Source organism: Bubalus bubalis, chromosome 21, assembly GCF_019923935.1.
Source record: "Bubalus bubalis isolate 160015118507 breed Murrah chromosome 21, NDDB_SH_1, whole genome shotgun sequence".
NCBI classification, from domain to species: domain Eukaryota; kingdom Metazoa; phylum Chordata; class Mammalia; order Artiodactyla; family Bovidae; genus Bubalus; species Bubalus bubalis.
In genome coordinates, this window is record NC_059177.1 from 15651941 (window position 1) to 15665010 (window position 13070).

Below are 13070 nucleotides of genomic sequence, written 5' to 3' on the forward strand. Positions count from 1 at the left end.
GGATCTAACCTGTGTCCCCTGCATTGCAAGGTGGACTACCAGGGAAATCCCGGGAGTCTCTTCTAACTAGACAGAAAGGTGAGAAACTAAACCCTTTTGGTTAAGTTTGTCTGGTGCCCACAGATATTTAAAGGTGAAAGATGGAAAGCTTTCACCCTAAGATCAGGAACAAGACAAGATGTCTGTTCTCACCACTTCTATTTGATACTATATGGAGATTCTAGACAAGGCAGTTAGGCAAGCAAAATAATTAAAAGACATTCAGAGTGAAAGGAAGAAGTAAAGTTGTCTCTATTTGCAGATGTTATGATCTTATACGTAGAAAATCCTAGAGAATTAAAAAAAAGTACTAGAACATGAGTTCAACAAGGTTTCAAGATACAAAAACAATATATAACAATTGTGTTTCTAATGGACTGGCAATGAACAATCCAAAAACAAAATTAATAACAATTACAGAGAAGGCAATGGCAACCCACTCCAGTACTCTTGCCTGGAAAATCCCATGGACAGAGGAGCCTGGTAGGCTAATTTACATGAGTATTAACAAGAATAAATACTTGGGAATAAATTTAACAACAGAAGTACAAGACTCGTACAGTAAAAAAAACTGCAAAACACTTGCAAATAATGAAAGAAAAAATGCTATGGATGATAAGATCTCGTGTTATGGATCAAAAGACTTAATAAGGCTGGTAATAATGGCCTAGTGGATATGTAGACTCAATACAGTCCTCATCAAAATTCATGGTGTTTTATTTGCAGAAATTGACAAGCCGATCTTAAAATTCACGTGGAAATACATAGGACTCAAAATAGCCAATGCAACCTTGAAAAAGAACAAAGTTCTCAGTTTCAAAACATCCTGCATTGTTGCAGTCATCCAGACAATGTAACACTGACAGAAGATAGACATGCAGATCAACAGGATCGAATTGAGAATTGAGAAATAAGTCCTTGCATTTATGGTCAATTGATTTACCACATACCTACTCTTCAGTCTTTCCTTGTGGCTCAGACTAAAGAACCTGCCTGCAATGAGGGAGACCTGGGTTCAATCCCTGGACTGGGGAGATCCCCTGGAGAAGGGTTAGGCTACCCACTCCAGTATTCTTGCCTGGAGAATCCCATGGACAGAGGAGCTTGGCGGGCTTTGGTCCATGGAGTCACAAAGAGTCGGACACTGAGTGACTAACACTTTCGCTTTTTTCACCCTTCAGTCTCTCTCTTCCCTCCCTCAACCAGTTCTACCCAGTGGTAAACTGAGTCCCTCTCCCTACCTGGCCTCAGTGAGGCCAAAACGTAAGGCAGTTCAACCGAAAAAGGATCGTGTTTTCAACAAATGGCGCTGGGACCACTGAATATCCACATGCCAAAGAATTAATTTGAGCCTCTATCTTATCCCATTTATAAAATTTAACTTAAAATAGATCATAAGGCTACATAAAAGAGCAAAACTATAAACCTTTTAGAAAAAATAGGCAATCTTCATGACCTTGGATTATGCAATGATTTCTTAGACATGACACTAAACCATGTAAGTGACCAAAAAAAAGGGAAATTGGACTTCATCAAAATTAAAAATTTTGTGCTTCCAAGGACACCATTAAGAAAGTGAAAAGAAGGACCTGCTTGGTGGTGCAGTGGTTCAGACTCAGCTTCCATTGCAGGGGGCGAGGATTTTATCCCCAGTCAGGGTTTCCCAGGTGGTTCATGGTAAAGAATCTGCCTGCAATGCAGGAGAACTGGGTTTGATCCCTAGGTCGGAAAGATACCCTGGAGAAAGGAATGGCTACCATTCCAGTATTTTTGCCTGGAGATCTCCATGGAAGGAAGAGCCTTGTGGGCTACAGTCCATGGGGTTGCAAAGAGTCGGACACAACTGAGTGACTATCACTTTTTAGGGAACCAAGGACCCCACACTGAAGCACAGCCACACGCACACACAGAGTGAAAAGACAAGCCTACAGAATGGGAGAGAATATTTGCAAATCATGTACCTGATAAGAGACCTGTGTAATGAATATTAAAAAAAAACTCCTGCAACTCAACAACAAAAAGACAACCCAATTTAAAAATGGGCAGAGATTTTTCTCCAAAGAAGATACAGAAATGAACAAAAAGCATATGAAAAGATGCTCAACATTATTAGTCATGACAGAAATGTAAATCAAAACTTCAGTGAGATACCACTTCATGACCCCCAGGATGGCTGTAATAAAAAAGATAGTTAATAACAAGTATTGTTGAGGCTATGAAGAAATTGGAACTCATACCCTGGCAAGGTAAAATGGTGCAGCTGCTTTGAAAAACAGGTTGTCAGTTCCTCAGAGTGTTAAACACGGGGTTACCATATGGCCTAACAATTCCACTCCTAAGTTATATACCCTAGAGAAATGAAAACTTCTACACAAGTGAGACATGAATGTTCATACCAGTATTCTTTGCAATAGCCAAAATGTGGAAATGATTGAACTTGTATCTTTGAGCTTCCTGGGTGACTCAGGGATAAAGAATCCACCTGTTAAACAGGAGACGTGGGTTAGATCCCTGGGTTGGGAAGTCCCTCTCCCTCTGCCTCTGTCCTGCTCACCATGCCTGAGGATTTCTGTTGGGTTTTGAGGTAAGAAAACTTGCTGGTTTTCCTCATGTAACCTCTCAAATCTGTCCTTCATGTTTTGATGCCTTTTCCCCAACTTCCCATATATTAACAAATAATTTAAATAAAATTGATGCCTACTGAGTTAAGTAGACCAGCTAGCCCCCAGTGGCCAATAAAACATGCATGTGGGGACTTCCTTGGTAGTCCAGTGGTTAAGACTCTGTGCTTCCACTGCAAGGGGGCTTGGGTTCAATCTTTGGTCAGGGAACTAGGATCCCACATTCTTTGTGGCCAATAAAAGCAAATACCATCATGATAAATGTTAAAAAAAAAAAACAAAAAAAACATGCACGTGACTGAATCTAGCTTGTGAGCCACCACTGAGACTTCAGGTATCCCATGCTGCTGGATGTATTAGCCTGGGATTCTCAGAAGCTCACCTTGAAATGGGGATTTCTGCACAAGGGATTTATAGGAAGTGTTCCCAGGAAATTTTGACGGGAGAGTAAGGAAGCAGGATGGAGAAGGGAAGGGGCCCAGGTAAAGGTGCTGGAACAAGCAGAGTCCTGGCAAGGGTAGCTTTGCCTTATCCTGCAGGAGACTCTGCTTCAGAGCAGGTCTTGCCAACTGCGGGCAAAGGAGCTGTAGGCTCTCTACTCCCATACTCATGGGCCATTGGCTAAGGGCTGACTCTGGGATAAGACAAATATCCAGGGACCTCCGTTTCTCCATTGCACACAGACAGTGAGGCTCCAGAAGCCTGAGGGCAGTGTTCCAAGAAAAACTGGCAGGTGCTGGCTGTGTGGGGGTCATTGAGGAAGCCACCCAAGGAGCATCCTCTTGCCTATGAAAATACCTGGGTGTGTGATCACAGCAGTAATTTGGAAGAAACTGATATTGAAAAGAGTGAGCTCTAGGGATCGAATTTCCCTAAATCACTTATAAAAAATGTCGTATGGCCGGAAATACTAGTAACTAGAAGCTGGTTCCTTCATGGCTCATCTTGGCAGCCAATACATTAAGAAGTACTTATAAGTTCATGACAATTGACCCAAATGCAAATAGACCCATGAAACTCAGAACAAATGATAGAGTCTAAAAGTCCGAACCAAAGATGTAAAGTCCATTGCAGATTGGAGGAGAGTAAGGAGAAAGACACAAACGATGAGAAATGTGCTAGACCAGTCCTTGTTATAAGAATGAGGCCTAACTCAGCTCACATTTCTAGAAAAGAGTGGGAGAGAGGTGTAAGAATCTCCCTCCAATTCCCAGCTGCTGCCCCAGATTCCATGAGGGCTCAGGCATGGATGCCCCCAGCACCCTTGGGGGAGAACATCTCCACTGTATTTCTGCATCAGGCCTTGGAAGGTCTTCTGCCATCTTGAGACCAGAGATTTTTAGATTTTCCATCAGGGAATATAATGGCTTTCTTGACAGTCCAGCAGACAGTATGGGACCCTCTTTTATTTTCTGTTTTTTGTTGTTGTTAATCACTCTAGCCTGACTCATGTGTTCTCAAAGTCCAGTTGCCTGGACTAAATAAATATCCTCAGTCTGCCCTTGAGAATGACGTAGTAATGAACTCAGGATTTTGGAATTCAACTCCACAAATGTTTATTAAGCATCTACTATGTGCCTAGATAGCATATTGAAAAGCAGAGACATTACTTTGCCAACAAAGGTCTGTCTAGTCAAGGCTATGGTTTTTCCAGTGGTCATGTATGGATGTGAGAGTTGAACTATAAAGAAGGCTGAGTGCCAAAGAATTGATGCTTTTGAACTGTGGTGTTGGAGAAGACTCTTGAGAGTCCCTTGGACTGCAAGGAGGTCCAACCAGTCCATCCTAAAGGTGATCAGTCTCAGGTGTTCATTGGAAGGACTGATGCTGAAGCTGAAACTCCAATACTTTGGCCACCTCATGGGAAGAGTTGACTCATTGGAAAAAACTCTGATGCTGGGAGGGATTGGGGGCAGGAGGAGAAGGGGACGCCAGAGGATGAGATGGCTGGATGGCATCACTGACTCGATGGACGTGAGTCTGAGTGAACTCCGGGAGTTGGTGATGGACAGGGAGGCCTGGCGTGCTGCGGTTCATGGGGTCGCAAAGAGTCGGACACGACTGAGTGACTGAACTGAACTGAACTGATGTGCCTGGCATTGCGATAGATCTTTGTCATTTTTGTTTAGTCACTAAATCATGGCCAACTCTTGCGACCCCATGGACTGCAGCCTGCCAGGCTCCTCTGTCCATGGGATTTCCAAGGCAGTAATACTGGAGTGGGCCGTCATTGCCTTCTCCAGGGGATCTTCCCACCCAGGTCTCTTGCATCTCCTGTACTGGCACAGGATTCTTAACCAATGAGCCACAAGGGAAGCCTATGATGGATCTCAGGGGTATAATATTAACAAGATTTGGGGAGTTCTTTGTTTTGGAATTCCAGTGGAAAAACAACCAACAACTTGATGGTGATTTAGTCACTAAGTCATGTCTGACTCTTGCGATCTCATGGTCCATAGCCCACTAGGCTCCTCTGTCAGTGGGATTCTCCAGGCAAGAATGGAGTGGGTTGCCATTTCCTTCTCCAACAATCAACAACTTAGTGGTCACTTAGTTTCCCTTCCCACTCTATAGAGAAATTTTTGGACCAAGGCTGAGTTTGATGTGAGTCAAAGATTTTGTATCCATCCATGTATATATGTATATAGATATATGTTAAAGAAAAATTGGTGAGGCAGTTGTGAGCTCAGGGCCATTTGCAAGGCTGTAAAACCAGAATGCAAGTGAAGCCCTTAGATCAGAGGGAAGGGGAGGAGGATTTTATTGAACTGAAAGAACAAGAACTAATGGGAAAACACTTGGGTGTGTGAGATCAGAAGCAATTTGAGGAATTAACTGACAGATGTATACTACAGTGTTATTAGTGGTTTTCTCCAGGGGATAGGATTTTGGTTGAGTTTAATTTTCTTTTTCTTTTTTCTCTGTTTTCCTTAGTTTCTCCCTCTCTCCCTTCCTCCCTTCTTCCCTGCCATCCTTTCTGCCTTCCTTCCTCTTTCTTTTTTCTTATGCTTTGTTAGTATTGGATACATTTTCTACGATGTGCCTCTCTCGACTTTTGAAATAAATGGGCTTTATCTTAAAAATCTAATCAAAACCGAGAATATAAGGTATATTGTATTTGAGGCTAAAGGTCATGCCAGATTGATGCCAAACATAAGCTAACTCTGCAATGTTCCCCTTTGTGGAGACCCCCATTTCTCCACATCTCTCCTCTAGGCTCCCAGCACTTTGCTGTATTTAGATTGGTGGCATCAGCTCAGGGGAACCAGTATCTGCTTAAACAGATCCTATTTAAAAATGTCTATTTATTAAAAGGCTTTCCTGGTGGCTCAGTGGTAAAGAATCTGCCTGCCAAGTAGGAGACTCAGGCTCTATCCCTGGGTTAGGAAGATTCCCTGGAGAAGGAAATGGCAACCCACTTCAGTATTCTTGTTTGGGAAATTCCATGGACAGAGGAGCCTGGTGGGCTACAGTCCATGGGATCTCAAAAGAGCCTGACATGACTCTTTATTAAACTATTGATTAAAATAGTTTTTAAACCCCAATCCATATTCTTACCATTTCCCCCTCTTTTCAGTTCAGTCACTCAGTCGTGTCCAACTCTTTGCAACCCCATGAATCGCAGCACGCCAGGCCTCCCTGTCCATCACCAACTCCAGGAGTTCACTCAGACTCACATCCATCGAGTCAGTGATGCCATCCAGCCATCTCATCCTCTGTCATCCCCTTCTCCTCCTGCCCCCAATCCCTCCCAGCATCAGAGTCTTTTCCAATGAGTCAACTCTTCGCATGAGGTGGCCAAAGTACTGGGTTTCAGCTTCAGCATCATTCCCTCCAAAGAAATCCCAGGACTGATTTCTTTCAGAATGGACTGGTTGGATCTCCTTGCAGTCCAAGGGACTCTCAAGAGTCTTCTCCACCACCACAGTTCAAAAGCATCAATTCTTCGGCGTTCAGCCTTCTTCACAGTCCAACTCTCACATCCATACATGACCACAGGAAAAACCATAGCCTTGACTAGACAGACCTTTGTTGACAAAGTAACGTCTCTGCTTTTGAATATGCTATCTAGGTTGGTCATAACTTTCCTTCCAAGGAGTAAGCGTCTTTTAATTTCATGGCTGCAGTCACCATCTGCAGTGATTTTGGAGCCCCCAAAAATAAAGTCTGACACTGTTTCCACTGTTTCCCCATCTATTTCCCATGAAGTGATGGACCGGATGCCATGATCTTCATTTTCTGAATGTTGAGCTTTAAGCCAACTTTTTCACTCTCCACTTTCACTTTCATCAAGAGGCTTTTGAGTTCCTCTTCACTTTCTGCCATAAGGGTGGTATCATCTGCATATCTGAGGTTATTGATATTTCTCCCAGCAATCTTGATTCCAGTTTGTGCTTCATCCAGTCCAGCATTTCTCATGATGTACTCTGCATATAAGTTAAATAAGCAGGGTAACAATATACAGCCTTGACGAACTCCTTTTCCTATTTGGAACCAGTCTGTTGTTCCATGTTCAGTTCTAACTGTTGCTTCCTGACCTGCATACAGATTTCTCAAGAGGCAGGTCAGGTGGTCTGGTATTCCCATCTCTTTCAGAATTTTCCACAGTTGATTGTGATCCACACAGTCAAAGGCTTTGGCATAGTCAATAAAGCAGAAATAGATGTTTTTCTGGAACTCTCTTGCTTTTTCCATGATCCAGTGGATGTTGGCAATTTGATCTCTGGTTCCTTTGCCTTTTCTAAAACCAGCTTGAACATCAGGAAGTTCATGGTTCATGTATTGCTGAAGCCTGGCTTGGAGAATTTTGAGCATTACTTTACTAGCGTGTGAGATGAGTGCAATTGTGCAGTAGTTTGAGCATTCTTTGGCATTGCCTTTCTTTGGGATTGGAATGAAAGCTGACCTTTTCCAGTCCTGTGGCCACTGCTGAGTTTTCCAAATTTGCTGGCATATTGAGTGCAGCACTTTCACAGCATCATCTTTCAGGATTTGAAATAGCTCAACTGGAATTCCATCACCTCCACTAGCTTTGCTTGTAGTGATGCTTTCTAAGGCCCACTTGACTTCCCATTCCAGGATGTCTGGCTCTAGGTCAGTGATCACGCCATCGTGATTATCTGGGTCATGAAGATCTTTTTGTACAGTTCTCCTGTGTATTCTTGCCACCTCTTCTTAATATCTTCTGCTTCTGTTAGGTCCATACCATTTCTGTCCTTTATTGAGCCCATCTTTGCATGAAATGTTCCCTTGGTATCTCTAATTTTCTTGAAGAGATCTCTAGTCTTTCCCATTCTCTTGTTTTCCTCTATTTCTTTGCATTGATTGCTGAGGAAGGCTTTCTTATCTCTTCTTGCTATTCTTTCGAACTCGCATTCAGATGCTTATGTCTTTCCTTTTCTCCTTTGCTTTTTGCTTCTCTTCTTTTCACAGCTATATGTAAGGCCTCCCCAGACAGCCATTTTGCTTTTTTGCATTTCTTTTCCATGAGGATGGTCTTGATCCCTGTCTCCTGTACAGTGTCACGAACCTCATTCCATAGTTCATCAGGCACTCTGTCTATCAGATCTAGGCCCTTAAATCTATTTCTCACTTCCAGTGTATAATCATAAGGGATTTGATTTAGGTCATACCTGAATGGTCTAGTGGTTTTCCCTACTTTCTTCAATTTAAGTCTGAATTTGGTAATAAGGAGTTCATGATCTGAGCCACAGTCAGCTCCCGGTCTTGTTTTTGCTGACTCTATAGAACTTCTCCATCTTTGGCTGCAAAGAATACAATCAATCTGATTTCAGTGTTGACCATCTGGTGATGTCCATGTGTAGAGTCTTCTCTTGTGTTGTTGGAAGAGGGTGTTTGCTATATCCAGTGCATTTTCTTGGCAAACTCTATTAGTCTTTGCCCTGCTTCATTCCGTATTCCAAGGCCAAATTTGCCTGTTACTCCAGGTGTTTCTTGACTTCCTACTTTTGCATTCCATTCCCCCTCTTTAGAGAGTCACAAAAGATTTTTTTTTTTTGGTGAGAATGAAAATAATTAGGAAACCAGGAGATCACGCCAATTATTTTTTATATTAAATAAAAACCTTTATTTAACCGTCTACTTTTTTCCATTATGATTTATCATAGGATGTCAAAAATAGTTCCCTGTGCTATATGGCAGAACCTTGTTGCTTATTTATTCTATATGTATGAGGTTACATCTACTAACCCCAGCCTCCCACTCCATCTATTCCGCAGAACTCCTCTCCCTTGGCGACCACCAGTCTGTTTTTCTACCTCCAGGAGTCTAATTCTATTTCATAGATAAATTCATTTCTGTTATATTTTAGATTCCACATAAAAGTGATATCGTATGGTCTTTGTCTTTCTCTGTCTGACTTAGTTCATGTAGTATGATAATCTCTGATTTCATGCATGTTGCTGCAAATGACAGTGTTTCATTCTTTTTAATGGCTGAGTAATATTCCATTGTATATATGTTGCTGCTGCTCAGTCACTCAGTTGTGTCTGACACCAGGATCCTCTGTCCTTGGGATTTCTCAGGCAAGAATACACAATTGAGTTGCCATTTCCTCTGCCAGAAGATCTTCCTGACCCACGGATCAAACCCACATCTCCTCTGTCTCCTGCATTGCAGGCTGATTCTTTACCCAAGGAGCCATCAGGGAAGCCTATCCATTCATCTGTCAATAGACATTTTGGTTGCTTCCATGTCTTGACTATTGTGAATAGTGCTGCTATGAAAATGGGTGTGCATGTATCTTTTTGAATTACAGTTTGGTCAGTAGGATGTGGTTGTACAAGTTTTTAAAAGCAGGCTATGTAAATACATAATCAAAATCATGGCCCCATAATGAGCCTGGCAGTGATTCATGATTGTACCAAATGTCTTTGGGTGACCACGGAGGATATGAATATATTTTTACAAAGCTCAATCCCATCCAGCCTCTCCTTCCATTTGTTGATTTGTGGCAGGGTTTGAAGCCCTGGCACTGGCAGGGCTGTCCCCTCAATGCCACTGGCAGGGCTGTCCCCTCAATGCCACTCAGCCCACCTACTCTAGCAGGGTGATGTGCAAGCCAGGGAGCTGGTAGGCAAGCCAATCACTGAGTCTGCGGAAATGGGGCAGGCTCTTCTTTGAAAGAGTGCCTCTTGGCTGCACAGAGGAGAACTTGTGGGCTTCCAGGGTTGGGAAGGAAGCTTTTTTTCTCTTCCTCAGCCCTTCAGTCTTCCCACTTTCAGGAAATGACACCTCCACTAGAGATCCCAGAGCCTTCTCTTTTGCCCTTCCCTTCCTGCGCCATCCCATCACCAAGTCCTGCCCACACGCTTCAAACTAGGGCCCCAGTCTCTCCCTGTCGTTCCTTCTCACCTTGGGCACAGCTACCGTTGTAGTTTGCCTGGATGACCAAAGTCACCCTCCAACCGGCTCCTCCACTTCTCTAGCTTCTCTCCAACCCAGTTTGCACTCTATGGACTTAAAGTTATTTTTTAAAAAACAGATCAAATAGTACCATATTGTTAATTTATTTTTAAATTTTATATTAGAGTATGTTGGGTTAGTTTCAGGTGTACAGCAAAGGGATTCAGTTATACATATATCTACTCTTTTCCCAGATTTTTTCCCATTTAGGTTACTGAGTAGAATTCCTGTGCTATGGGATTTTCCAGGCAAGAGTACTGGAGTGGGGTGCCATTGCCTTCTCCTGTCTTTGTCTAACTTTCTTCAATTAGTATGATAATCTCTAAGTCCATCCATGCTGCTGCAAATGGCACTATTTCATTACTTTTTATGGCTGAGTAGGAAAATTCCATGGACAGAGGAGCCTGGTAGGCTGCAGTCCATGGGGTCGCTACTAGTCAGACAGGACTGAGCGACTTCACTTTCACTTTCACTTTCATGCATTGGAGAAGGAAATGGTAACCCACTCCAGTGTTCTTGCCTGGAGAATCCCAGGGACGGGGGAGCCTGGTGGGCTGCCATCTATGAGGTCACACAGAGTCGGACACAACTGAAGCGACTTAGCAGCAGCAGCAGCAGTATTCCATTATGTATATGTACCACATCTTCATTATCCATACATCTATCAATGGACACTTAGGTTGCTTTTATGTCTTTACCGGGGCTAAATAGTGTTGCTATGAATATTGGTGTGCATCTTTATTTTTCTTTTTTAGTACAAAGGACTTTTAATGAAACATCAAAGTCTTCCTCTCCATTCCATTTTCATTCCCCAGAGGCAGCTACCTTTTGTTATAACTGAGGTTACATGCAAAACTTTGAATAGTATGCATGTATCTCTGGCTTTTATTTTACTAACTTCAGATAATATGTGCATCCTATATAGACTTAACTCACTCATATTACCCCCACTTCTTTTCTTACCAGTTTTTGATAAATTATATTTTAATTCTTCTGTTGTTTACTTTTATAATTTGTTTATTTAAGCCTCCAGTTCTTATTGTCAGTTTCAACATCAACTCTTAACTTCCTGTTATGTTAAATAAGGGTGTTACCATCTCAACTCTTCTCCTTTTCATCCCCCTTGTCCACCTCCCAACTTTCTTTTTACTTTTTTTTTTAAAGGCTTGGTTGAGATATAATTTACAGTCCGTAGGGTTTACCCATTTAAAGTGTACAACATAATGTTTAAAGTGTACAACTCAGTGGTTTTTTGTAGATTTACAGTTGTGCAACTATCACTATAATCTTAACTTTAGAACATTTTCATGACCCCTCAAAAGAAACCCCATTTCCATTAGCCATTCCTCCCTGTTTCTGCACAACCTTATGCATCACTAACTTGCTTTCTGTCTTCATAATTGACCTGTTCTGGACACTTCATGGACATGAAATCATACAATATGTGGTCTTTTGTGACTAGCTTCTTCTTTCACTTTGCAAAATGCTTTGGAAGCATGTACGTTATTCCTTTTTATTGCCTAATAATACCTCATTGTGTGGATATACCACATTTTGCTTTTCTAATTTAGTTGATACACATTTTGGTCATTTGCACTTTTGTTTTGCTATTGTGACATTATGACAACATTTTGCTATAAACTGTTAGATTTATTTTTCATTTTATTCTGTAACCATATTCTGTAATCATCTCATATGTCTTTAACCATATTTTATAATCATCTTGTCTGTCTTGACTATGGTTTGATTCTAAAAATTGGAAAACAACAAATATGATTATGCTATTTTGTGCATGTTGCTTACTACAGGAGCCAAGTGGTGCACTAGAGTTATATTAACTTCTCTACAAAATTGACATCACAATGTCTTTTCCCCCTGAAGCATCTCTTCTAGAGCCTTCCACCTTCTCCCCCAATGTAGACTGACTGCAAGAGGTAATCTGGGGATTGACAATTCCTGGGTGGATCCCACATATTTCTCTTTTTTGTTTATTCCTTTTGTTTTAAGGACATTCATCCTCAGGTAACTTCCTCAGAAATAGTTCATGGAGGTAAATATTTTACATCTTTGAATGTCTGAAGATATTTTTTATTTTAATTTCACATTAATTTGGCCAAGTGTAGAATTCTTCATTCAAATCTAGAATTCAGAGAGTCTTGAAATCACTTGATTGTCTTCTGACACCTAATATTACTGATGATAGTTCCTGTGACAATTGGATTCTCGTTCCCTTGTTTATCACCCTTCCGCTCTGAATCTTTTTATGATCTCTATAAATGTGGTGTTCTGAACTTCATGATGATGGTCTCGAGCATGAATCTTGCTTCATTCATCATGTTAGACAGGCTCATGTCTCTCTTCAGATCTTGGCAATATTTTGTCCTTTTTTTAAAAAATAATTTCTTCTCCATCTTTTTTTTTTTTTGCTTCTGTTTTTTGGCAAAGGGTCATAAATGTTGAACCTTGGATGCTACTTTTCATCTCTTGTCTTTTTTTTTCTCTTAACATTCAAGGAGGTTTTGCTTTTTTTTTTTTTTTTTTTAACTTTATCTGTTGTTGTTGTTTAGCTGCCAAGTCATGTCCAACTCTTCTGACCCCATGGACTGCCAGGCTCCTCTGTCCATGGGATTTCCCAAGCAAGAAGACTGGAGTGGGCTGCCATTTCTTTTCCCAAGCATGTATCTTTTTGAATCATAATTTTCTCCAGATACATGCCCAGGGGTAGGATTGCTGGATCATATGGTAGCTCTATTTTTAGTTTTTTCAGGAACCTCCATACTGTTCTCCATAGTAGCTGTATCAGTATATATTGCCACCAATAGTACAATAAGGTCCACTTTTCTCCAGCATTTATTGTTTGTAGACTTTTTGGTGATGGCCATTCTGACTGTTGTGAGGTAGTACACCTCATTGTAGTTTTTATTTTTAAATTTTTATTTATTTATTTTTGTCTCTGTTGGGTCTTCATTGATATATGGGCTTTTT